Source organism: Phyllobates terribilis, unplaced genomic scaffold (assembly GCF_046119375.1).
Source record: "Phyllobates terribilis strain yellow unplaced genomic scaffold, ASM4611937v1 Scaffold_282__1_contigs__length_2493038, whole genome shotgun sequence".
NCBI lineage: Eukaryota > Metazoa > Chordata > Amphibia > Anura > Dendrobatidae > Phyllobates > Phyllobates terribilis.
The window spans coordinates 1798384-1822311 of NW_027363042.1; positions in this window are offsets into that span (position 1 = coordinate 1798384).

Consider the following 23928-nt stretch of genomic DNA (forward strand, 5'->3'; position numbering starts at 1 on the left):
CAGTAGATTCGTTGTATCTGGGCTTTTTTCCCAGTAGATTCGTTGTATCTGGGCTTTTTTTCCAGTAGATTCGTTGTATCTGGGCTTTTTTTCCAGTAGATTCGTTGTATCTGGGCTTTTTTTCAGTAGATTCGTTGTATCTGGGCTTTTTTTTCCAGTAGATTCGTTGTATCTGGGCTTTTTTTTCCAGTAGATTCGTTGTATCTGGGCTTTTTTTTCCAGTAGATTCGTTGTATCTGGGCTTTTTTTTCCAGTAGATTCGTTGTATCTGGGCTTTTTTTCCAGTAGATTCGTTGTATCTGGGCTTTTTTTCCAGTAGATTCGTTGTATCTGGGCTTTTTTTTCCAGTAGATTCGTTGTATCTGGGCTTTTTTTCCCAGTAGATTCGTTGTATCTGGGCTTTTTTCCCAGTAGATTCGTTGTATCTGGGCTTTTTTTCCCAGTAGATTCGTTGTATCTGGGCTTTTTTTCCCAGTAGATTCGTTGTATCTGGGCTTTTTTCCCAGTAGATTCGTTGTATCTGGGCTTTTTTTCCCAGTAGATTCGTTGTATCTGGGCTTTTTTTCCCAGTAGATTCGTTGTATCTGGGCTTTTTTTTCCAGTAGATTCGTTGTATCTGGGCTTTTTTTCCAGTAGATTCGTTGTATCTGGGCTTTTTTTCCAGTAGATTCGTTGTATCTGGGCTTTTTTTCCCAGTAGATTCGTTGTATCTGGGCTTTTTTTCCCAGTAGATTCGTTGTATCTGGGCTTTTTTTCCAGTAGATTCGTTGTATCTGGGCTTTTTTTCCAGTAGATTCGTTGTATCTGGGCTTTTTTCCCAGTAGATTCGTTGTATCTGGGCTTTTTTTCCCAGTAGATTCGTTGTATCTGGGCTTTTTTCCAGTAGATTCGTTGTATCTGGGCTTTTTTCCCAGTAGATTCGTTGTATCTGGGCTTTTTTTTCCAGTAGATTCGTTGTATCTGGGCTTTTTTTCCCAGTAGATTCGTTGTATCTGGGCTTTTTTCCCAGTAGATTCGTTGTATCTGGGCTTTTTTTTCCAGTAGATTCGTTGTATCTGGGCTTTTTTTCCAGTAGATTCGTTGTATCTGGGCTTTTTTTCCCAGTAGATTCGTTGTATCTGGGCTTTTTTCCAGTAGATTCGTTGTATCTGGGCTTTTTCCCAGTAGATTCGTTGTATCTGGGCTTTTTTTCCAGTAGATTCGTTGTATCTGGGCTTTTTTTCCAGTAGATTCGTTGTATCTGGGCTTTTTTTCCCAGTAGATTCGTTGTATCTGGGCTTTTTTTTCAGTAGATTCGTTGTATCTGGGCTTTTTTTTTCAGTAGATTCGTTGTATCTGGGCTTTTTTTGCAGTTAGAGCTGTAGTTTTTATAAATATTTTCTGATCTCTTTTTATTACTTTTCTTGGTGAGGCAAAGTGAACAAAATAAACTCCAGAGATTCTGCCGCTTCATCTTTTTTGTTCTTTTTCATTCCATCATCCACTCGATAGGATTTCTATAAGGTATTTTTTTTAGTTTTAACACGAACAGATGTGGTGAAGCCAAAAATGATGTAACGGGAGAATTTAACTTTGCAGGCTCAGGTCACCGAAAACATCCAATCGCTTTACCGCTACAGTGTAGAGTAAAATGACCAATCTGATATTAATCCCAGTTATGGGATGGGCTTCATAGTTGTACAATCATGGAAGATATGGAGGCCTTCAGTAGGATCCTTGGCTGTCAAGACAATGCCATTGCCACATAACACTCATATGATTGATGACATGACATGGCTTTATAACTGATGGGGAGCCGTACCCCTTCAAGCCCACTGATTCTCAGAAAGAGGGGGATGTTGTCTTTGCCTGCACGGCGGCACTCTAAGGCTATGTGCCCACGATGCAGAAATGCTCCGGTTTTTTCCTGAACGTTTCTGTATCTCCCTGGCATGCGGATTTTACATGCGTTTTTTTCAGCCAGGGACAAGCGTTTGTCACGCGTTTTGCACATACGATTTCGCATGCGGGTTGTCAAGCGCTTTCTAAACGATTTTAGCATCACTTGGAAAAGTGCTTGACAACTTGGTCACACTATATAAATCCATGCAACCGGATTAGCAGGATCCCCCAACAATTTCTTAAGCAATGAGAAAATGCAGTCCCTAATGATGTCCTCTGACAATAAGCGGATCACGGACAGCAGATGCATTGGGTTCTGCATTTCTTGGAGAATGGGATGGGGCAGCTTCTGTCTTCTCAGTGATACAATCAGGAAGGAGATGCAGCGTGAGACAATCCCTGTCTACATCTTTGATCTGATCATCAATACAGAGGGCTGATTGGTGAAGACAGAGGGAAAGGCTAATAAAATTATTAAAAAAAAACGTAGTTTTTCGGCTGGCACTTCTTCTGGGGTCAGTATGCCAACCTCATTGACTTCATAGCACTTGCCAGAGTGGGCAGACACGATTTTATTGCCTTTACACACGTCACCTCCACACAGGGCGATGCTGCTACGACGCCTCTGTAGTGATCAAACGTGGAGTCAAACAGCAGGGCTTTAAGAGGGCTGCCCTTTTCAATCTTGGGACTAAAACACAAAAATAAGACATCCTGTTAAGGGGGATAAAGGTAAGTAACAGCGTTCAGTCCAGAGTGATGAATTCCAAAAGACAAAGTTTATTCCGCCATCACATAATGTTTCGACCTGTTATAGGTCTTTATCAAGTATATACAAAGACATACAGGGATACTGATCCCCTTTAAGGAAAATCAGTGGCCAGAACCCTTTAAATTCCCCTTAAATGGTCCAAAACTGAAACTGTGGGAACAATATAATCCACTTAGGGTTCAGCAAACTTACAGTCAAGGGTTTGATAAAATTATCTACACCCTTGTGTCTCCAGAAAGCATAGCGTACGTTCACGTGCTGAAAATGCCGACCAGTGCTGGAGTGAGCGGAGGTCCGCAGCTTGTGACACTCCTGCTGTAGTGAAACTACAGGTCCCAGCAGACTGACGGTCTCTCATCAAGTTATGCTGGGAGCCGCAGTTTCACAAATAGTGCTAGAGGATCCATGTCAGAAATATGAGGCTGCCACTAGGGTTTCTCCCACAAATATGTAATCGGACGTGGAGCAGATCCGCACGTGGATGAGCCATATTCTCTATCTGTGAACATACTACTCCTTCACTCAGATTCTAAGTGGTTCTGCAGCGCATCTGTGCAGAGCAAGCTGTCAATCGAAATCCAGGCCGGGTTTACAGCCGTCGCCCCTGATATAGCGAGCGGTGCTGTGATCCAAGACTGTAGCCGCTCCGTGCACAACAATGAGTGAAGGCCGGCGGCTGCAGGGAGGAAAGAAGTTAATTTTCTCCCGGTACCTACACTATAAGGCGGCCGGGCAGCATTGTAACAATATTTATCTGCAGATTAACCCTATACCTGCAGGTACATAGCATTTTCCAAGGTGACAGGTTCCCTTTAATAAAGAGAAGATGGATAGAGCCGCATTAGTCCGTACTCACGGTGGAAGCCTCCTGACAACTTCTTGAAGAACACTTTCCACATTTGTTCCAAGCTTCCCCGACATCTAATAGAAATAAACAGAGAAATGAATTTCTTAATACAGTTTAGAACTCGGCTACAACGAATCAGAAGAAATGAAACCTGTTTGAAGCTGACAAGCAATCAAGCCCCTCCGTAAGCCACACAGAACATGGCTACTTATGTCATCTGCAGGTGATTAAAGGAACCTGTCATGTTGAAATGGTATAAGATCTGTAGGGGGTGTTGTAGAGCAGAGAAGTTGATCAGACTGATAGACATATCTGTGGGAAGAGAGTCAGCAAAACTGGCATTTTATGCAGTGAAAAGTCCTGCCGTATGTACACTAGTCCAGTGGGCGGTCCTACTAAGTGATTGACAGTTCCCTGTATGACTATGCAGGCAAAGGTAGCTGTCAATCACTAGTAGGACCGCCCACTGGACTCATCTGTACAAACAGCAGGATTCCACTGAATAAATTGATACAGGAAAAACATCTATCTTTTTACCGTATTAGCCAGTAGATAGAAGAGTATTTAGATTTGAGAGTCCTCAGTGGTTGATACCATCTTTTCCGTTAGCCATTAAAAGGTAACAAATTGCAGGCTTTCCAGACTACTCAGGTCTCAGGTCTGCCTGATGAAGAAGCCTGAGTAGTCTGGAAAGCTTGCAATTTGTTACCATCTTTTCAGTTAGCCATTAAAGGTATCAACCACTGAGGACTCTCAAATCTAATGAATAAATTACAATTTATACTGAATCTTCTCCCACAAACCTATATATCATTCTGCTCAGTTTCTCATGGATAAAACCTGCACATCTGAATGGAGCTTTAATGTTGTTATTACAATCAGGTAAACGCAGATCACAAAATCTTTCATATGATCATTTTTTTAACACCTAAAACCCCAATGGGTCGTTCTTAGACCTGTGTGGCTTACCAAGCCCAATTTCTAAAAGTTGCAAGAGTGCTGTAAAATAGGAAGCTGCACATTTTTGCGCAAAAATGATGCATCACAAAAGTTGTTTTTTTTTGGGGGGTTTTTTTAACACCAAAAATTGATGTAAATTCCTCGCTACATTGCCCCTTTTCCAGCCACATTTTGTAGAAAAAAATAAAAAGACAAGGTACAGACAGCGGAGTTAAATTTGCCTGCAGGAATGATTTTGATCTGGAGCGCATCGTACCCGGATACAGTCACTAGCGGGAACGTCAAACATCTTCTCAATTTGTTTCTCCACCCTTTCCGGATCTGCATTCTTCAAGTCTATCTAAAAGCAAAAGTATAAATACTAATTATTTATCAAAGCTGGACAACATCTAGAAACCATAGAATAAAACTGGCTTAAAATATAGTGTGAACAAGAGTTTAGGGAGAGATGTACAACTGGCACTGGCCTATAAAAGGGATTGTGTAATCGTACAAAACTAGCAAAAATGTAAAGCGCCTGGAAAACAAGGAACGTGCAATTTACCTCTTAGTAAAATCCTATGCTTTCTCAAGAACAGAGGAATTTTAATTTCATATTTTTTTTAATCAAATCATTTTTATTGAAAAACTCCAACTACAAATATTCCATCTTTCAAATAACATACATGACATAGTAATTCCATAGTAAAAATATGAACAAAGTATCTGAACTTCAATTCCCATAACCCACCCTAAACCCAAATCCCAACACTCCAGAGAGAACCATTTTCAGAGCAGTTCTAGAATAACGGACTATAGCATTCGTAGAAGGGGAAGAAGATAAAAAAGTGACTAACAAAGGGGTAGCAGCGTTTTAATGTTATCATTTACTGCTTGATGCCTGAGCCGGGGAGTGCACGCTGAAAACTGTTGCAGGCTGCTGTAATCACAGGACACAAGCAAACAGCATGGCATTTCCTATCAGCAGGGAGGAAGTAAAGGGAACAGTAATGAAAGTCTCCTCCTACTCCGCTCCATATTGAAATGAATAGTGTGCATCCTACAAATGAGATGCATACAGCAAACAATTGACTTTCCATACATAGGTTTTGAGTTGACCACTGGATATACACATGTGTATCACTAATTACCAGAACTGGAAATCGAAAAAAAAGACGAGCAAGTTTGGGGTGAATCCAGCCTTCATTACTGCACAGCCGCTCATAGAGGGATCGGTACTAGGAACAGCAGGAGTGCCGGCGATGTTCACAGATTTACCTGCTGCGGGACTGAAGGAGTCTGATCGTGCTCGGCTCGAAGCTTTTTACCTCGTTTACGATAGTAATAATTGAAAGCTGTGCTTCAAAGGCCAGGAAGAAGTTTGCCACCGTCTATTAGAAAATAGACAAACTTAGGATAGAAACAATATGAACATATACCCTGCTATAAGTAAGTAAAAAGCAATAGGAAATATATATAATATAGGGTACTTAGTAAACATGTTGTTTGATTAAAAAAAAAGCCATCCCACCAGCACCAAGGTGTACCCAGTCAGTTATGTGAAGTATATAATAAAATACACTTTAGTACAATATTAGTATCTTGTCCCTTTAAATCTGCAGCTACTTCTGTCACCATGGTAACTGCATTCATACTCAGCCAATAGGATTGCTCGGTTTGAATTAGAAGAAAAAAAAAAAAAGTCCTATATGGTCAGTTTGTTGCATCTCATCTGAGTGTGAAGACAGACACCTGCGATCAGCGAGATTATAGGTATAAGACGTGATATAATATAACGGACGGAGCCACATCCCATCACACGCACTCAGCGACCACAACTGACAGGAATCAGCACATTTATCAGAGGAGAAGTCATTATTCCCCAACACATGATAAGTGACAACTTCTAGATCTGCTGGGAACCCAACTAATCCCTGCTAGACCCTCCCCGGCCACCGCTCCATTCATTCTCTATGCAGGAGAAAGCTGAGTACAGCGCCCCCCATAGAGAATGAACGGACCGGCGGTTGAACATTTGCACTTCGCTCACTTCTATCTATAAGTGCTGTTCTGCTGATTGGGTCATAGCGGCCAAACCCACCGATCTAAGAGTCATCACCTATCCAGAGATCAGTGAGAACTTGTTCCAACTAGACATCCCCTTTAATTGAAGAGATCACATATCTAACAGCCAATCCTATTCATTCCCAATCTTCCCTGTGCCCAGTAATGCCCCTGGGTATATCGCCAATATGAGCCAATCACCAAACCCTCTGCTGACTGTTCCCCATGTTTTATAGATTTTGGAGACGTTTCTACAAGAGAAGATCTCAGCGGCCACCATGGGGATGGGTTACTCTGCCAGCGATGGAGCAGGTAGTATCCACCAGCCTGTGATATCTCACCTTCCTCCATATTCTGCTCTTACATGCGTTTCTTCAGCTTTACCCCTTCCCAACAGAACCAATTGATGGTTTTTTTCTGTTTTTTCCTTGGCTTTTTCCAAGGGCTATAACTTTTTCATGTCTGTCCACATAGTGTGAGGTCTTGTTATTTTGCAGGACGAGCGGTACTTATAAATCCCACCATTCATTTACCACATAGTACTAGAAAACGGGAAAAAAAGTCCAAGTGCAGTAAAAGTGCGAGGAAAAAAAAAGCCTGACCCTGTTTTTCTGGGAAGGGTTTTAACGGCGTACATAGTGTGGTGAAAATGACCTGGTAATAGGATCCTACTCCTCAGTGTGATCACAGCAAGACCAAACTTCTCCAATAGTTTTGGCAAAAGAAAAAAACTTTTTTTTATGGTGTCACCATTTTTTCTGAGACCCGTAACATTTTCATTTTTCGGGTTGATGGAGCTGTGTGGGGCTTATTTTTTGAAGGGCAAGAGGACTTTATTGATAACATTTTGGGACACATATGACACGGTCATCGCTTCTTACAGGGTTTTCTGTAGTATTGTGGCGAACAAAAAAAATGCAATTTTGGCTTTTTGAATTTTTTTCTGTGTTCACTGATCGTTTGTTTTTTATATTTGGATAGATTGTATTTCTCTGAAAGAGACCATACCACAAATGTGTATATTTTTATTATCTTTATTTTTAGTGGGAGGTGAGTTGAACGTGTGGAGTTTTAATATTTTAAACTTTTTTTTTTTTTTTTTAATTTTCACTGTATTTGTATACATTATCTGATTGCTTGTGCTATATACAGCGATACCACAGTAATGCTCCATATAGCAAAATCACGGTCTTCTTTACAGCCCAAATGAAGCTTTATGATGACAGGCACGGAGGCTTCAGCAGACCCCCGGATGTCATAGCAGTCCATCTGCGGCCTGTGATCGCGTCACAGGAGCACCGGTGGGCGCATGGAACGATGCGTCCCAATGCCGGCGCGCTGTTAATGCTGCTGTTAGAGATTGACAGCAGCACTGAACAGGTTAACAGTGGTGGGCAGATCTTCGCTCCACTCGCAGCTCTTAGAGGCAGGTCCTGGTTGTTTGTCACAGCCATTATCTGCCATGTACAGGGCGAGCTGACTCTGCTCCATACACCCGCTACTGACTTATACCATACATGTACGGCAGATGTTGGTAAGGAGTTAAAGCGGTTGTCCTGCTTTGGGGCCATTTGTTTTTTTTACTTTAATGCAAGTATTTGGGGCTAAAATTGATTTCTGTTATTGAGTTTCATTAAAAATGTTGCCCTCTGTAGCATCTGTGCTGCACTGTCTATTCCTGGCTGCAAAATTAGCTAACTGAGAATCTATCAGTGAGCTCCTTCTGACAGTCTTAAGGGAGAGTGTGTAGATCTTTCATCTGTTTTTTTTCCTGAGTGCCTTTTAGCTGATCTATGCCCAAAGAAAACATGAAACTTGAATGTGCAGGGAAGCAATAAGTCTGTAGTAACCAGTGAAAAATGAAACCTAAATGTAAAAAATTACTTTTAGTAGTAAATACATGGACATAAGAAAATACACACTGCTCAAAAAAATAAAGGGAACACCTAAACAACAGAATATAACTCCAAGTAAATCAAACTTCTCTGAAATCAAACTGTCCACTTAGGAAGCAACACTGATTGACAATCAATTTCATATGCTGTTGTGCAAATGGAATAGACAATAGATGGAAATTATTGGCAATTATCAAGACACCCTCAATAAAGGAGTGGTTCTGCAGGTGGGGACCACAGACCACATCTCAGTACCAATGCTTTCTGGCTGATGTTTTGGTCAATTTTGAATGTTGGTTGTGTTTTCACACTCGTGGTAGCATGAGACGGACTCTACAACCCACAGAAGTTGCTCAGGTAGTGCAGGTCATCCAGGATGGCACATCAGTGAGAGCTGTGGGAAGAAGGTTTGCTGTATCTGTCAGCGTAGTGTCCAGAGGCTGGAGGCGCTACCAGGAGACAGGCCAGTACACCAGGAGACATGGAGGGGGCCATAGGATGGCAACAACCCAGCAGCAGGACCCGCTACCTCCGCCTTTGTGCAAGAAGGAACAGGAGGAGCACTGCCAGAGCCCTGCAAAATGACCTCCAACAGACCACAAATGTGCATGTGTCTGCACAAACGGTTAGAAACTGACTCCATGAGGGTGGTATGAGGGCCCAACGTCCACAGATGGGGGTTGTGCTCACAACCCAACACCGTGCAGGACGCTTGGCATTTGCCACAGAACACCAGGATTGGCAAAGTCGCCACTGGCTCCCTGTGCTCTTCACAGATGAAAGCAGGTTCACACTGAGCACATGTGACAGACGTGACAGAGTCTGGAGACGCCGTGGAGAGCGATCTGCTGCCTGCAACATCCTTCAGCACGACCGGTTTGGCAGTGGGTTAGTAATAGTGTGAGGTGGCATTTCTTTGGAGGGCCGCACAGCCCTCCATCTGCTCGCCGGAGGTAGCCTGACTGCCATTAGGTACAGAGATGAGATCCTCAGGCCGCTTGTGAGACCATATGCTGGTGCGGTTGGCACTGGGTTCATCCTAATGCAGAACAATGCCAGACCTCATGTGGCTGGAGTGTGTCAGCCTCATTTTGACTTGTTTTAAGGACATTACATCAAAGTTGGATCAGCCTGTAGTGTGTTTTCCACTTTAATTTTGGGGGTGACTCCAAATCCAGGCCTCCATTGGTTAATAAATTTGATTTCCATTGATGATTTTGTATGAACATTTGCTAAAGAAGAACTGCGCCCAGCGGAGCCAAGCTGAAGGAAGAGAATGGACTTGATCTGTCTTCAGACATTTTTTCAAGTTGCCCCTCAGGAAGGGGCCAGTTCACTTTTCAGCTGGGTTAAAATACACTGCTCAAAAAAATAAAGGGAACACTCAAATAACACATCCTAGATCTGAATGAATGAAATATTCTCATCGAATACTTTGTTCTGTACAAAGTTGAATGTGCTGACAACAAAATCACACAAAAATCATCAATGGAAATCAAATTTATTAACCAATGGAGGCCTGGATTTGGAGTCACCCCCAAAATTAAAGTGGAAAAACACACTACAGGCTGATCCAACATTGATGTAATGTCCTTAAAACAAGTCAAAATGAGGCTCAGTATTGTGTGTGGCCTCCACATGCCTGTATGATCTCCCTACAATGCCTGGGCATGCTCCTGATGAGGTTGCGGATGGTCTCCTGTGGGATCTCCTCCCAGACCTGGACTAAAGCATCCGCCAACTCCTGGACAGTCTGTGGTGCAATGTGATGTTGGTGGATGGAGCGAGACATGATGTCCCAGATGTGCTCAATCGGATTCAGCTCTGGGGAACAGGCGGGCCAGTCCATAGCTTCAAAGCCTTCATCTTGCAGGAACTGCTGACACACTCCAGCCACATGAGGTCTGGCATTGTCCTGCATTAGGAGGAACCCAGGGCCCACTGCACCAGCATATTGTCTCACAAGGGGCCTGAGGATCTCATCTCGGTACTTAATGGCAGTCAGGCTACCTCTGGCGAGGACATGGAGGGCTGTGCAGCCCTCCAAAGAAATGCCACTCCACACCATTACTGACCCACTGCCAAACCGGTCGTGCTGAAGGATGCTGCAGGCAGCAGATCACTCTCCACGGTGTCTCCAGACTCCGTCACGTCTGTCACATGTGCTCAGTGTGAACCTGCTTTCATCTGTGAAGAGCACAGGGAGCCAGTGGCGAGTTTGCCAATTCTGGTGTTCTGTGGCAAATGCCAAGCGTCCTGCACAGTGTTGGGCTGTGAGCACAACCCCCATCTGTGGATGTCGGGCCCTCATACCACCCTCATGGAGTCAATTCTAACCGTTTGTGCAGACACATGCACAGTTGTGGCCTGCTGGAGGTCATTATGCAGGGCTCTGGCAGTGCTCCTCCTGTTGCTTCTTGCACAAAAGCGGAGGTAGCGGTCCTGCTGCTGGGTTGTTGCCCTCCTACGGCCCCCTCCACGTCTCCTGGTGTACTGGCCTGTCTCCTGGTAGCGTCTCCAGCCTCTGGACACTACGCTGACAGACACAGCAAACCTCCTTGCCACAGCTCTCACAGATGTGCCATCCTGGATGACCTGCACTACCTGAGCATCTTCTGTGGGTTGTAGAGTCCGTCTCATGCTACCACGAGTGTGAAAGCACAACATTGAAAAGTGACCAAAACATCAGCCAGAAAGCGCTGGTACTGAGATGTGGTCTGTGATCCCCACCTGCAGAACCACTCCTTTATTGAGGATGTCTTGATAATTGCCAATAATTTCCATCTATTGTCTATTCCATTTGCACAACAGCATGTGAAATTGATTGTCAATCAGTGTTGCTTCCTAAGTGGACAGTTTGATTTCAGAGAAGTTTGATTTACTTGGAGTTATATTCTGTTGTTTAAGTGTTCCCTTTATTTTTTTGAGCAGTGTATATAAAAAAAAAAAATTACTGCAGCTTTAATGCTATTTATTACGTCTCACCAGTAAGAACATGGCATAAGCGTAATTTAAAGGAAGAGGAGGACATTATTCACTCCAGTTTCCTGCGGCCCCTCGGGAGTATAGGTTGCTGCACAGTAGTCCGCATTCTGCGTAAAACAGTAAAAAACACTTTTACTTAGTGGGATGAGGGCAGCACGGTGGTCAGTAGTGGCACTCTGTCAGTTGAGCATTGCTCCTAATATCTGGTTGTGTTTCCTGAGAAGAGGGGACCCACCAAAGAGGAGTTCCACCGAAGAGGAGTTCCACCAAAGAGGAGTTCCACCAAAGAGGAGTTCCACCGAAGAGGAGTCCCACCGAAGAGGAGTCCCACCGAAGAGGAGACCCACCGAAGAGGAGACCCACCGAAGAGGAGACCCACCGAAGAGGAGTCCCACCGAAGAGGAGACCCACCGAAGAGGAGACCCACCGAAGAGGAGACCCACCGAAGAGGAGACCCACCGAAGAGGAGTCCCACCGAAGAGGAGACCCACCGAAGAGGAGTCCCACCGAAGAGGAGACCCACCGAAGAGGAGACCCACCGAAGAGGAGTTCCACCGAAGAGGAGTCCCACCGAAGAGGAGTCCCACCGAAGAGGAGTCCCACCGAAGAGGAGTCCCACCGAAGAGGAGACCCACCGAAGAGGAGACCGAAGAGAAGTCCCAACGAAGAGGAGACCCACCGAAGAGGAGTCCCACCGAAGAGGAGTCCCACCGAAGAGGAGACCCACCGAAGAGGAGTCCCACCGAAGAGGAGACCGAAGAGGAGTCCCACCGAAGAGGAGTCCCACCGAAGAGGAGACCCACCGAAGAGGAGTCCCACCGAAGAGGAGTCCCACCGAAGAGGAGACCCACCGAAGAGGAGTCCCACCGAAGAGGAGTCCCACCGAAGAGGAGTCCCACCGAAGAGGAGACCCACCGAAGAGGAGACCCACCGAAGAGGAGTCCCACCGAAGAGGAGACCCACCGAAGAGGAGTCCCACCGAAGAGGAGTCCCACCGAAGAGGAGACCCACCGAAGAGGAGTCCCACCGAAGAGGAGTCCCACCGAAGAGGAGTCCCACCGAAGAGGAGTCCCACCGAAGAGGAGACCCACCGAAGAGGAGACCCACCGAAGAGGAGACCGAAGAGAAGTCCCACCGAAGAGGAGACCCACCGAAGAGGAGTCCCACCGAAGAGGAGTCCCACCGAAGAGGAGTCCCACCGAAGAGGAGACCCACCGAAGAGGAGACCGAAGAGAAGTCCCACCGAAGAGGAGACCCACCGAAGAGGAGTCCCACCGAAGAGGAGTCCCACCAAAGAGGAGACCCACCGAAAAGGAGTCCCACCGAAGAGGAGACCGAAGAGGAGTCCCACCGAAGAGGAGTCCCACCGAAGAGGAGTCCCACCGAAGAGGAGACCCACCGAAGAGGAGACCCACCGAATAGGAGTCCCACCGAAGAGGAGACCCACCGAAGAGAGACGAAGAGGAGTCCCACCGAAGAGGAGACCCACCGAAGAGGAGACCCACCGAAGAGGAGTCCCACCGAAGAGGAGACCCACCGAAGAGGAGTCCCACCGAAGAGGAAACCCACCGAAGAGGAGACCCACCGAAGAGGAGTCCCACCGAAGAGGAGTCCCACCGAAGAGGAGACCCACCGAAGAGGAGTCCCACCGAAGAGGAGACCCACCGAAGAGGAGACCCACCGAAGAGGAGTCCCACCGAAGAGGAGACCCACCGAAGAGGAGTCCCACCGAAGAGGAGTCCCACCGAAGAGGAGTCCCACCGAAGAGGAGACCCACCGAAGAGGAGTCCCACCGAAGAGGAGTCCCACCGAAGAGGAGTCCCACCGAAGAGGAGACCCACCGAAGAGGAGACCCACCGAAGAGGAGTCCCACCGAAGAGGAGTCCCACCGAAGAGGAGTCCCACCGAAGAGGAGACCGAAGAGAAGTCCCACCGAAGAGGAGACCCACCGAAGAGGAGTCCCACCGAAGAGGAGTCCCACCGAAGAGGAGTCCCACCGAAGAGGAGACCCACCAAAGAGGAGTCCCACCGAAGAGGAGTCCCACCGAAGAGGAGACCGAAGAGGAGTCCCACCGAAGAGGAGACCCACCGAAGAGGAGACCGAAGAGGAGTCCCACCGAAGAGGAGACCCACCAAAGAGGAGTCCCACCGAAGAGGAGACCCACCGAAGAGGAGACCCACCGAAGAGGAGTCCCACCGAAGAGGAGTCCCACCGAAGAGGAGACCGAAGAGGAGTCCCACCGAAGAGGAGACCGAAGAGGAGTCCCACCGAAGAGGAGTCCCACCGAAGAGGAGTCCCACCGAAGAGGAGACCCACCGAAGAGGAGTCCCACCGAAGAGGAGTCCCACCGAAGAGGAGACCCACCGAAGAGGAGTCCCACCGAAGAGGAGACCGAAGAGGACAGAACTGCACCTTAAGATCCCTAGGGGGAAAGGGATGGCCAAAGGCCAGAAAAGACAACAATCGATCCTACAACAAAAAGGAAGAAGCAGAACCAGAACAACGTCCGCCATTACATCAACCGGTATTTGAGAGGAAAGAGGAACATCATGTGGACCATCCTGCTGGGACCTCTCTGCCGATAACATCATACGGCAATACCGGCTGGTAAGTATAAATCCACCAAAGTAATAATAGCAGGATAGTAGTTATATAGTGGTAGTATATGAGTATTAGTGTAATTTGAGTAATAATACTAGTGATAATAGTAAGAAAGTAATAAAATAACAATAGTAATAGTAGTAGGTAGAATAGCAGTGTGATCCAGGGTTCTAGGACTGATCGCCTTTTTTCGGGGTCAAGAAGGAATTTTTCCGCTGTGACACAAATTGGCTGAAGGTGTCCTGAGGTTTTTGCCTTCTTTTGGATCAACACTCTAGGTATAGGGTAGTATTAGTAGCAATAGGAAAGAAGAATAATACCGTAATAAGACATCAGGTTATTATTATTAATAAATATAAACTAGTTATATCTATAGAAAGAACAAAGAGTAAATAAAAATAATTATAGACGTAGTTCAATCAATACTGTAATATTAAATAGTTATAGAAAAGTTAGAGTAGTACTTTAATAAGAAAGCAGGACATAAGACAAAATATATAAAAAACTATATTAAAAACAACTGTAGTAGTACATTTAGTACAGTAATAGTAATTACATAACTAGTAACATAATTAGGTTTGATCCGGGGTCCTAGGACTGATCGTCTTTTCTCAGGGTCAAGAAGGAAATTTTTCCCTGTGACACAAATTGGCTGAAGGTGTCCTGGGGTTTCTGCCTTCTTCTGGATCAACACTGTAGGTATAGGGCAGTATTAGTAGTGATAGGAAAGAAGAATAATACTGTAATAAGATAGCACAATGTTAATAATAACCATATCAAATAGTTAGATTTATAAAAACAAATTAAAATAACTCCAGTAGTACAATAATTAGTGTAATATATAACTTGTAATAACATTATTAGGTTTGATCCAGGGTCCTAGGACTGATCGCCTTTTCCCGGGGTCAAGAAGGAATTTTTCCCGTGACACAAATTGGCGGTAGGTGTCCTGGGGTTTTTGCCTTCTTCTGGATCAACAGCTTTAGGCATAGGGATTTTAGTAATACCATTATTAGAATCACAAGAATAATAAAAAAATTTGAATTAAATTTTTTAATTAGTTTTATAACAGTTACAATTAATTGGATTAATGCAATAATAATAAATAGTAAAAATGGTGGTAATAACAATAAAAAAAACTAGTCCCAGTTACTAAGTTAGTGTAGTGTTAGTGTAGGGACCCATCTGAAGAGGTCGCCTTGACGTTGGCAGATGGGCTCGCACAATTTGCTCAAAATGTGTGCTAAGAACCTCATATTTCTATGTACAGGAGATCTAGCAGTAATTCCATTCAGGAGATAGATATCTGTGTACACACACACTTTGTTATATACTTTTGTGCAGCACACAGGGCAGGTATACAGGTACAGGGCGAGAGTGTTACAGTGATATTATAACTCGGCCTTAAGGATAAAATGCTGACAACTACAGAACCTGGAAACACATCCGAAACTAGACCTTGTAAGTAACTGGTTCCCAGCTAGTGGTGAATATGTACAGGGCAGTCCGGTACCAGGACCCGCTCTATAGGACACATTATCATCAGGCAGGTCCTGTCAGGGCTCTTACAAGATCTGCGGCAGAAGTGTGGCTGTATAACACATTCCTGCTCCTGCCTCAGCCTCCGACAGTGGAGCCAACCCTGACCCTGGCAGTTTAATCCACTGTATGACACAGTAGGGGGCTTCCACAGCATTTAGGCACTTTAGACAGGAGAGGGAGGCGCGATCATGGTGCCGATGAGTTTCTATGGCAGCCGAGATCTAACAATAGACCCCATGACGGCCATCTTACTGCTCCTATTAGACCCCGGCTGAGCAAAGGTCTATGAGGATTCCGGTGAGACTTATGTCGCCTGCTCTGCACATATTAGAAATGCCTAGGGCTGATTAGTTTTCCATTTGTAAATCTGATCCAGCAGCGCTGGGCTACCACTGACGTGATCAGGGCTATTGAGCTCCTAGATTGGGCAGAGGAGCTCAGTCTTCAGCAGGAGCTGGCCGAGGAGAGCGGAGCAACTTGCATGGGGCAGCTGCACAAGAAGTAACTCAAAAGGTGGAGATTTACCCGGAGAAGTGGTGCCCGGGCTGTGATCTGCTGTGCAGGCTGCATAGTCGATGCCTCCTAGGACCTGAACTTCTGACTCGCCCCCTGGGCCGTGGGGCACGCGGAACCGGGCAATAGGGAGACTCTGGGAGTAGTAGTGGCGGCCCGGTCCCGCGGCTCAGGGTGGTCAGACCAATGGTAGTCTGCTGCTGTACTTTAGATAATGTCCGACTACGCCACCCGTGGATTGCGGTTATTAGGAACTGCCGCTGCAAGGCAGTCCGCTGGGGCTGATGTTACTCCCCACGGGAAGAGTGCGGCCCCAGGGCAGTGTAGTGGATGGTGGGAGTAATGGTAGTGAGAGTCCCAGTACCGGTAGTGCTGGAGGAGCGAAAGAGCACACAAACAACGTCCAATGTCTTTTACTCACAGTTCAGGTACTCCGGGTCACTTCTGTGCACGTAGTGACCGCCCAAGCCGTGCTGCGTCCACCAGGTGAGGGGCTCGGTCAACTCCCAGGCAGCTCAGGAATATGGCACAGGACCCCCTTCTTTCCTTTCTCTGGCCTGCCTCACCAGTGACCCACTTCTGTCCAGCTGCCGCGGACTTGTGCGGTTAAACGTGGGCCCCGTCCTCCGCTGTCCTATATGGTGCCTTCCTAGCAGGTTTGATGAGGTGTCGCACCAATAAATGATCACGACGACCGGTCTTTGGCTGAGGGTTGTTTCTCCTCCACCAACTTGGGATCCGGTACCCTTAATCTGCCTGACCCTTCACCCTGGATTCTCATGGGTTCTTAGGGTCCCTTCCACCTTCTTGTTCCTGAGCCCTTCTGTTTCTCTTTCTCTCCTCCGTCTTTCCTGTTCCTTCTTCTCCTCCCTTCTCATGGAGCTGGGCTCAGGTGGCACCACAGCTCCCCTTCACTTCCTCCTCGGCCTCTCACTAGGCCCTCCTGGAGTAGAGCTCCTACAGAGCCTATACTCCCTGTCTTCTCCTCTCTGGACAGAACCTAGATCTAAGATGGTGCCCACCTTTTATACCTCCCTCTGACCATGAGCCCAGGTGACCAGCAACCAATGGGCTCCTAACTACACTCAGGAACCAACCCCTATCTGCCCCTATAGCACTGGGTGTTCCACCGCCCTCCCCACTCCAGGCAGGGACATAATCGGTCGTGCCTGTACTACTGTCTAGTGGGAGCACCGTTGAGCTGTCCCTCGGAAATGGGGTGTGTGTGCTGCATGCAGCTAACTGAGCCCTGGTCCACACTCCATCCTTACCCGGGAGTGGAATATCACACCTCTGGCAGAGGTGCAATACCCCTAACAGGCACAGCAGAGCTCGGACGGCTGCAAGTGAACGGAGAACGGCTGATTAGTAACTGCTGCGTCTCCTGCAGCTCAGATAAGAGCCGTACAGAGCGGGGGCTCAGTAATGATGAATACGGGAAGTGTCCGCCCCTCACATATCCTATATGCGGCCTCCAGAGGTAAAGTCTCCCCTGTAACCAGCGCCTTCTCCCACCTTCTCTGCTGGCATGCTCCATTGCTTAAAGGGGATGTCTGAAGAAAACAAGTTATCACTTATCCACAGGCTCGGTGATCACTTACTGATCGTGGGGGTCTGACCGCTGCGAACCATCGTCTGATCGGGAAGGAGTGGAAAGTCAGGATTCAACTGCAGCTCCATTCATTCTCTATGGGGCTCCAGAAAAGCCGAGCTCAGGGCTTGAATGCCACATAGGGAAGGAATTGGAGCGGATCCTGGAGTAATAACATGTCCTCCTCTCCTCAGCTTTCTGTCTGTGTAAGTGGCTCAGCCCTTGTCTCCCCTTCTGCACCGGCTTCTGTACTGGTCCCTGTAGACTTTCTCCTTTGAGGAAGAGGAACCCCTCTGCCCTTCTGCTCTCAGTCCTCTGCGGCTTTTCCCCATCGCTTAGTGCAGCCATTATATATAATAAGGATCATTCTTGTCCGGCTTTCATCCCGCCCAGCTGACAAGGTAATAAACATGTGAGGTGGAAGGTTCACAATTATTAGATGTGTTGTGAAAAGTCTCCACAGCAAATTCAGAGAAAACTGCAGGGTGACCGCTTGTGAAACCAGCACAAAATCCAGCGGACAGCGCCTCCCTGCCCCCCGCCGGTCTCTGTATCCTGGCATTCAGCTATTCCATTTGGTGCTTATTCAGGGAGGAAAATAAAAATGTGATGTTCTTACACAGACGCCTGAAGACGCGACGTTTGCTGCGGTGACACCCAGCTGCGCTTGGTATCACAGATCCTAGAAGTGTGCATTGATGGATTCCTCCACAAGAGGCCCTCATAAGCATTCACACACCTCCACCTTCCACCTCAGACCACCAGAGGGAGACCGTTAGGGATATATAAAGGGAAGGTGGAGCCAGGCAGCCCAGAAAGTGATTCAGAAGTTTCCTGCTCAGACACAGAAGGACTCAGTTCAGTCGAGCCAGAGCCTAGCAGTTCCTGCAGAAAGAGTTCAGTACAGTCTGTAGAGTGATTCCAGACTAGAACTCACAGAGCTCAGGATAGAGAGCTAGGAGTGTGCCGACGCTCTGAGAGCGGCGAAGAAGAGCAGTGTCCCAGCTGCAGCGTGTGTAGCCTAGTGAGGGCCCCGAGAGGGGCTGAAGGCGAGTGGAGAGTGAGTACATAGGGGGCAGAGGAGCTTAATTAGCTCACCCTGAAGCATTTACCGGACACTGGGTCCGAAGCTTACCGGGATCTCTACGACCCAGTAAAGCATAACCGGAATCCCTGGAGAACTACAGGTCCCAGGATCGCTAGAGTGCTGATACGTAACAGAGCCAGGAGACACATAGGCCTCGCAAGCTGAGGAGCGTGTACTCCAAGAAAAGGCCCTACCACAAGGTCAGCCAGCGCAGGACAGAGACAAAGTTAGGCCTAGCTCCAGGCAGGTCAGAAACTTACTACGCAGAGGCAAGAGACAGGAGGCCCCACACCCGCTCATTGGGGAGGATCCTGATATTCACCCTTCACCCTACAGTGCTCCGGGATGTGCCTGACTTTCCATCAGTAAAAGGTACTGAAGTGACTACCGTGTCCGTCCCCGTTCTTGTTCTGACCCGGCTGGGTCTCGCCTGTCCTGCATTCCCCTTGCATACGCTGCCCTGAGGCCTAGCTCCGCCTGTGGGGAGCTATACCATCGAGCTGCCTCATCACCGGCCTCAGTGGACTGCCGCAGCGCTGGTGACTATCATCAGAAACCACAGGTGGCGTCACGAACTTTCATAAAATGAACAAACAACCACCCTTTTAAAGAGTGACCCCAGGGTACGGGCCCAGGAGCCGACCACCGCGACATCCCCAAGGCCAGGCAAAGGCCCGGGTACCGAGTCATCCCCATCCCCTGGGCTGGTCACTGCTTTTCATCATCCATGTTGGGCTGTTGTACGACGTGTGGACTACTCTGCTTGTTGGATTCTTGCATTACCACAAACACTGCCTTTATTTTGTGATTTCTGTGCCGCTTCCCATTTCTATTGGCAGCGTGATATACCAGCACGTGAGTGCTGCCACAATCATGTGTCAATAGGTTATTGATGGAGGCCGTGATACAGAGACCGTCCTGGACCAGGGAGGAGTTGGTACAGAAGCACCTAGAGAGGGGGGTACAGGGACTTCATTTCAATTTTAAAACTTAGCTGGATTGTGTTTAGCTACAAGACTGGAAAGAAAAATAGAAAAAAAAAATTAAGACTTTATTATTTGGCAAAATCGTCCATCAGAGGTTTGGCCACTACCAAAAAGTTTTTGATGAACTTACAGTAGCAGCTGGCGAAACCCAAAAAACTTTGTAACGCCTTTAAGTCCTGAATATAATACCAATCCAGTACCGTCCGGACTTTTGCCAGATCCATGCAAAAACAGTGAATGATAAGAAATAACCCAAAAAAGGGACCTCCTGAATGGAGAACATAAATTATTTGTCAAACCAGAGAAATGTATTATCTTTGAGTATCTGTAAGACCTGCCTGACATGTACCTGATGTGATACGAGGTGAATAAATTAGACTGTGGGGACCCCCAACGAAACCCCGACGCTCAGCCCCCCTACCGCCACCCCTTCCTTAACAATACAATAATGTAACTCTTACAACTGGATGGGTGAGGATCGGTCACAGCTTTATTAACTCTTTAACTCATTCCATTAGAAAGGCATTTTATTTCCAAAAATAATTCCGCTTGTTGCAGCATGCCCTGTGTCTCCACACCGGCAAGTTGGCCAACAAGAGTAACTTTCCAACATGTCCTTTCTATTTCAGGCCAAGGAGGATCCTGCGTACTCGTATGCAGGACTCAGACCCCCACCCATCATCATTAACGCTTGCTCCACTCCGTCCTGGAGTCCTGACAGGAATATGTCCAGTCCAATATCCGTTAAATGAACACCGTCGGGCCATATGAGGCCAGCTTTATCTCCTTCCAGTTCTCGGTGTCTTATCACTACACCACCTCTTTCCTTTAAAAATCTTGCCATCCGAATATTTATTAGCCGCCTTGTCCGTTCGATGGCTGCACTGTCTCGCGCACCTCGCCATACCGTTCTCGGCACAATCTCTGACCATATTATAGTTAGTTTACTAAAAAATGCTCTGAAGCACTCAGTGTCTAGCTTCATTATTGCCATTAGTTCTGCGCTCTTGTAATGACCAAAGTCGTTTCCCCCAGCGTGTATAACTAAGATAACCGGACCTGTTGCTTCTCTCCCTATGTTGATTGCCTCCATTAGTACCTGTGGCCATCGCAGGCCTCTAATACCTCTCCAGTTGAAATATGTGTCATGAAACCCCATATTCCTCCCGCCTGGGCGGACTGTCGCCCTTTTTTCTGCCCAGTATATGTACGAGTGGCCTATCACCCACACTGTTGGCTTATCGTCACCTATAAAAGAAACAAACCACGTTAGGATAACAAGTCCTGTCTTATGTATCTCGCAAAACACGCGGATCGCCATCTGCCTATCCTCTGCACTTCCGTTTCTGACAGTCCTGCTCTAGCTGCTTCCGTGGCCGCGCCTATGCGGAATGAGTGTGTCCCGTAATCTTTGGGGTGGTTCCCTGCTGATGTTAGGCATTTATTAAATATAAATTGGAACTGGTATCTTGATAATGGAGTTCCATCAATGTGTGATAGGAAGAAATTACTTTGTGGCCTGATGGCTGCATATGTTTTTTCTATTGTTACCGGACACAGTGTACTGTTTGTGGGTTTTAGAAGCACCCAAGTGCCCTTGCCCGCTGGGTCTGTTTTGGATTTGCGTATGCGTAGGCGTATTGCATTATTGGCTATGACTACGTCCTGGTGTAATAAGCCTCCACTGGTGGTGATTTTGGATCGAGGGACTAATTCGCTTATGCGTAGCGCCCTGAAAAAGGCGATCACAAATGCAGTAGACAGTAGTGTTGCTTCAAATTGTGAGTGGCATGTTAATGGTGTTAGGGATATGATTTTTGAGAGCAGATTTAGTGACACAGGACGTCTGCACTCCTGACTTGGCTGACCTCTTTTCCACCCTTTTAAGGCTTGACTGATGATGAATCTTTTTGTCACATCTCCCCAATTCAGTAGTTGGAAATGAAATGCTACTCCGGTCCGCCACCGCTGCGCTGACACCCCTGATATGCCCCTCATCATTAGCTGGTGGAGAAATTCTATGGTTACATCTAGTCTGGCTTGTTCACATTGGTTAACCCGTCTGCCTGCTACTAGTCGTATCCAGTCTTCCCATGCCTTACCGTATGCTTTCCATGTTGACGGGGCGACTGACGCTCTGATTAATGGCATCAGCTGTTCGCCACTAGATCCCATAGGGAGGGTGGGCAACTGGTGCCCGACGGGTGGGCTTTGGGGAGGAGCTCTCTGAAAACCTGCCAATTGAATTGTGATAAAGCGTTAGCAGCAGCGTTAGATCCCCCCTCCACATTGTGGCTAGCGCGGACCCATACATTGTGTTTTAGGCACAGGAATGCTAGCCGGCGTAGTAGGCCTAGCACTGGGAGAAACGATGATGCCATCTTATTAATGCAGTGCGCTAGGCTGGTGTTATTTGTTATGAAGCGTATATTTTTGTTCGCTAGGTACGTGCCCCATATTTCTATGGCTACCACTATTGGGAAGAGTTCCAGGAGTGTCTGTTTTTTTGTTAACCCTTGTTCAGACCAATACGGAGGCCATAAGCCTGTGCACCACTAGTTATCTAGTATCGCTGCATATCCGCCCGCCTCTGCTGCCCCGGTGAATAATTTTAGTTCAATGTTGGACTGTTCTGCTGACATAAATAACTTGTGACCATTGAATGATTGTAAGAAGGTTTTCCACACCTCTAAGTCCGCCCGAAGCTGCCTGCTGATTCTGATTCTATGACTCGGTTTTAATGCACGTTTTGTTGCAAGGGATAAACGACGAGAGAAAACCCTTCCGACTGGCATCACCCGGCTCGCGAACACGAGGAGACCTAGTAACACTTGCATCTGTTGTAGTGTTACTTTCCGTACTGTGCAAAATCCCTCGATGAGGTGCAGTGTTTTTTGTATTTTTTCTGTTGGGAGGTGGAATAACCTTGCTGTGGTGTCGATTTCGATGCCTAAGAACGATAGCTTTGTTGTGGGGCCTATGTTTTTTGTAGGGCACAATGGGACTCCAAACCATTGAAAGATGTTTGTGAATTCGTTAAGTAATGATTGGCATTGATTTGAGTCTTTGGGTCCGACGAATAGGAAGTCATCTAGGTAATGTGTGACGGACCTATTGCCGGTTTTGTACCTCAACACCCATTCTAGGAAGGAACTGAATAGTTCGAAGTAATAACAGATATTGAACAACCCATTGGGAGGCAAGTGTCGTAGAAGTATTCATTGTCCACTTGGCATCCCAACAGGTGGTAGCAATTTGGGTGCACCGGTAGTAGGCGAAAGGCGGATTCTATGTCGGATTTAGCGAGCAGCACTCCGGGCCCCGCATCGCGTACTAACATTACTGCTCTGTCGAAAGACGCGTAGGAGACCGAGGCGTCTTCAGACGAAATACCGTCATTTACAGACTCTCCTTTTGGGTAAGATAAATGATGGATAAGCCGGAATGAACCTGGCTCTTTTTTGGGGATTATTCCCAGAGGGGAAACTCTTATGTTACTGAATGGTGGGGTTGGGAAAGGGCCCGCTACTCTGCCTAGAGCTACTTCTTTTTGTATTTTTTGCCTAAGTATTTCAGGGTGCTCTTTTGCAGATTTAAGGTTATTTGCAAAGGTGGGTGATTTATTAAGTTTGAAAGGGAGGAAAAAACTGTATGTGAAACCAAAACGTAACTGCCCCGCTGCGTCTTTCTTAGGATATTGGTCTAGCCAGGGGCCCATCGCGTTTACGCTCACCGGGGTCCTTGGATTCTGACTGTGGGAGTTTAATTGATAATTTGCTTGCGGGATGAGAACATCTTGCCGCGGGGTGGGCTGCACCCCAGGCTGAGCATTCATGTTTGTATCTGCATAAGGCGTAGAAACGACAGCGTCCCTCATTGTACTGCCAGCAGGCCCCTGGTCTACGTACTACCACTGAATTTTGGCCTGCTGTTGCCTGTTGTCCAGTAGCCGTTGTTGGAAAGGGATGGTGTTTCTGTAACAGCATTAATCGCAACCATATGTCTGTAGCTTTTACCCCCCAGCCTAGCTGTGGTTGCAGGGCCAACCGCCTCCGGAACTCTTCATCGTAGCGCCACCATGCTGAACCGCCGTGGGCTTTGTACGAGTTATACACCGTATCCTGGTATATGAATAGTTCTGAGCAGCGTTCCGGATGCTTTTGGCCCATGATGCAACCCAGCACTGAAAACGCCTGTAACCAGTTACTCATTGTCTTCGCGACC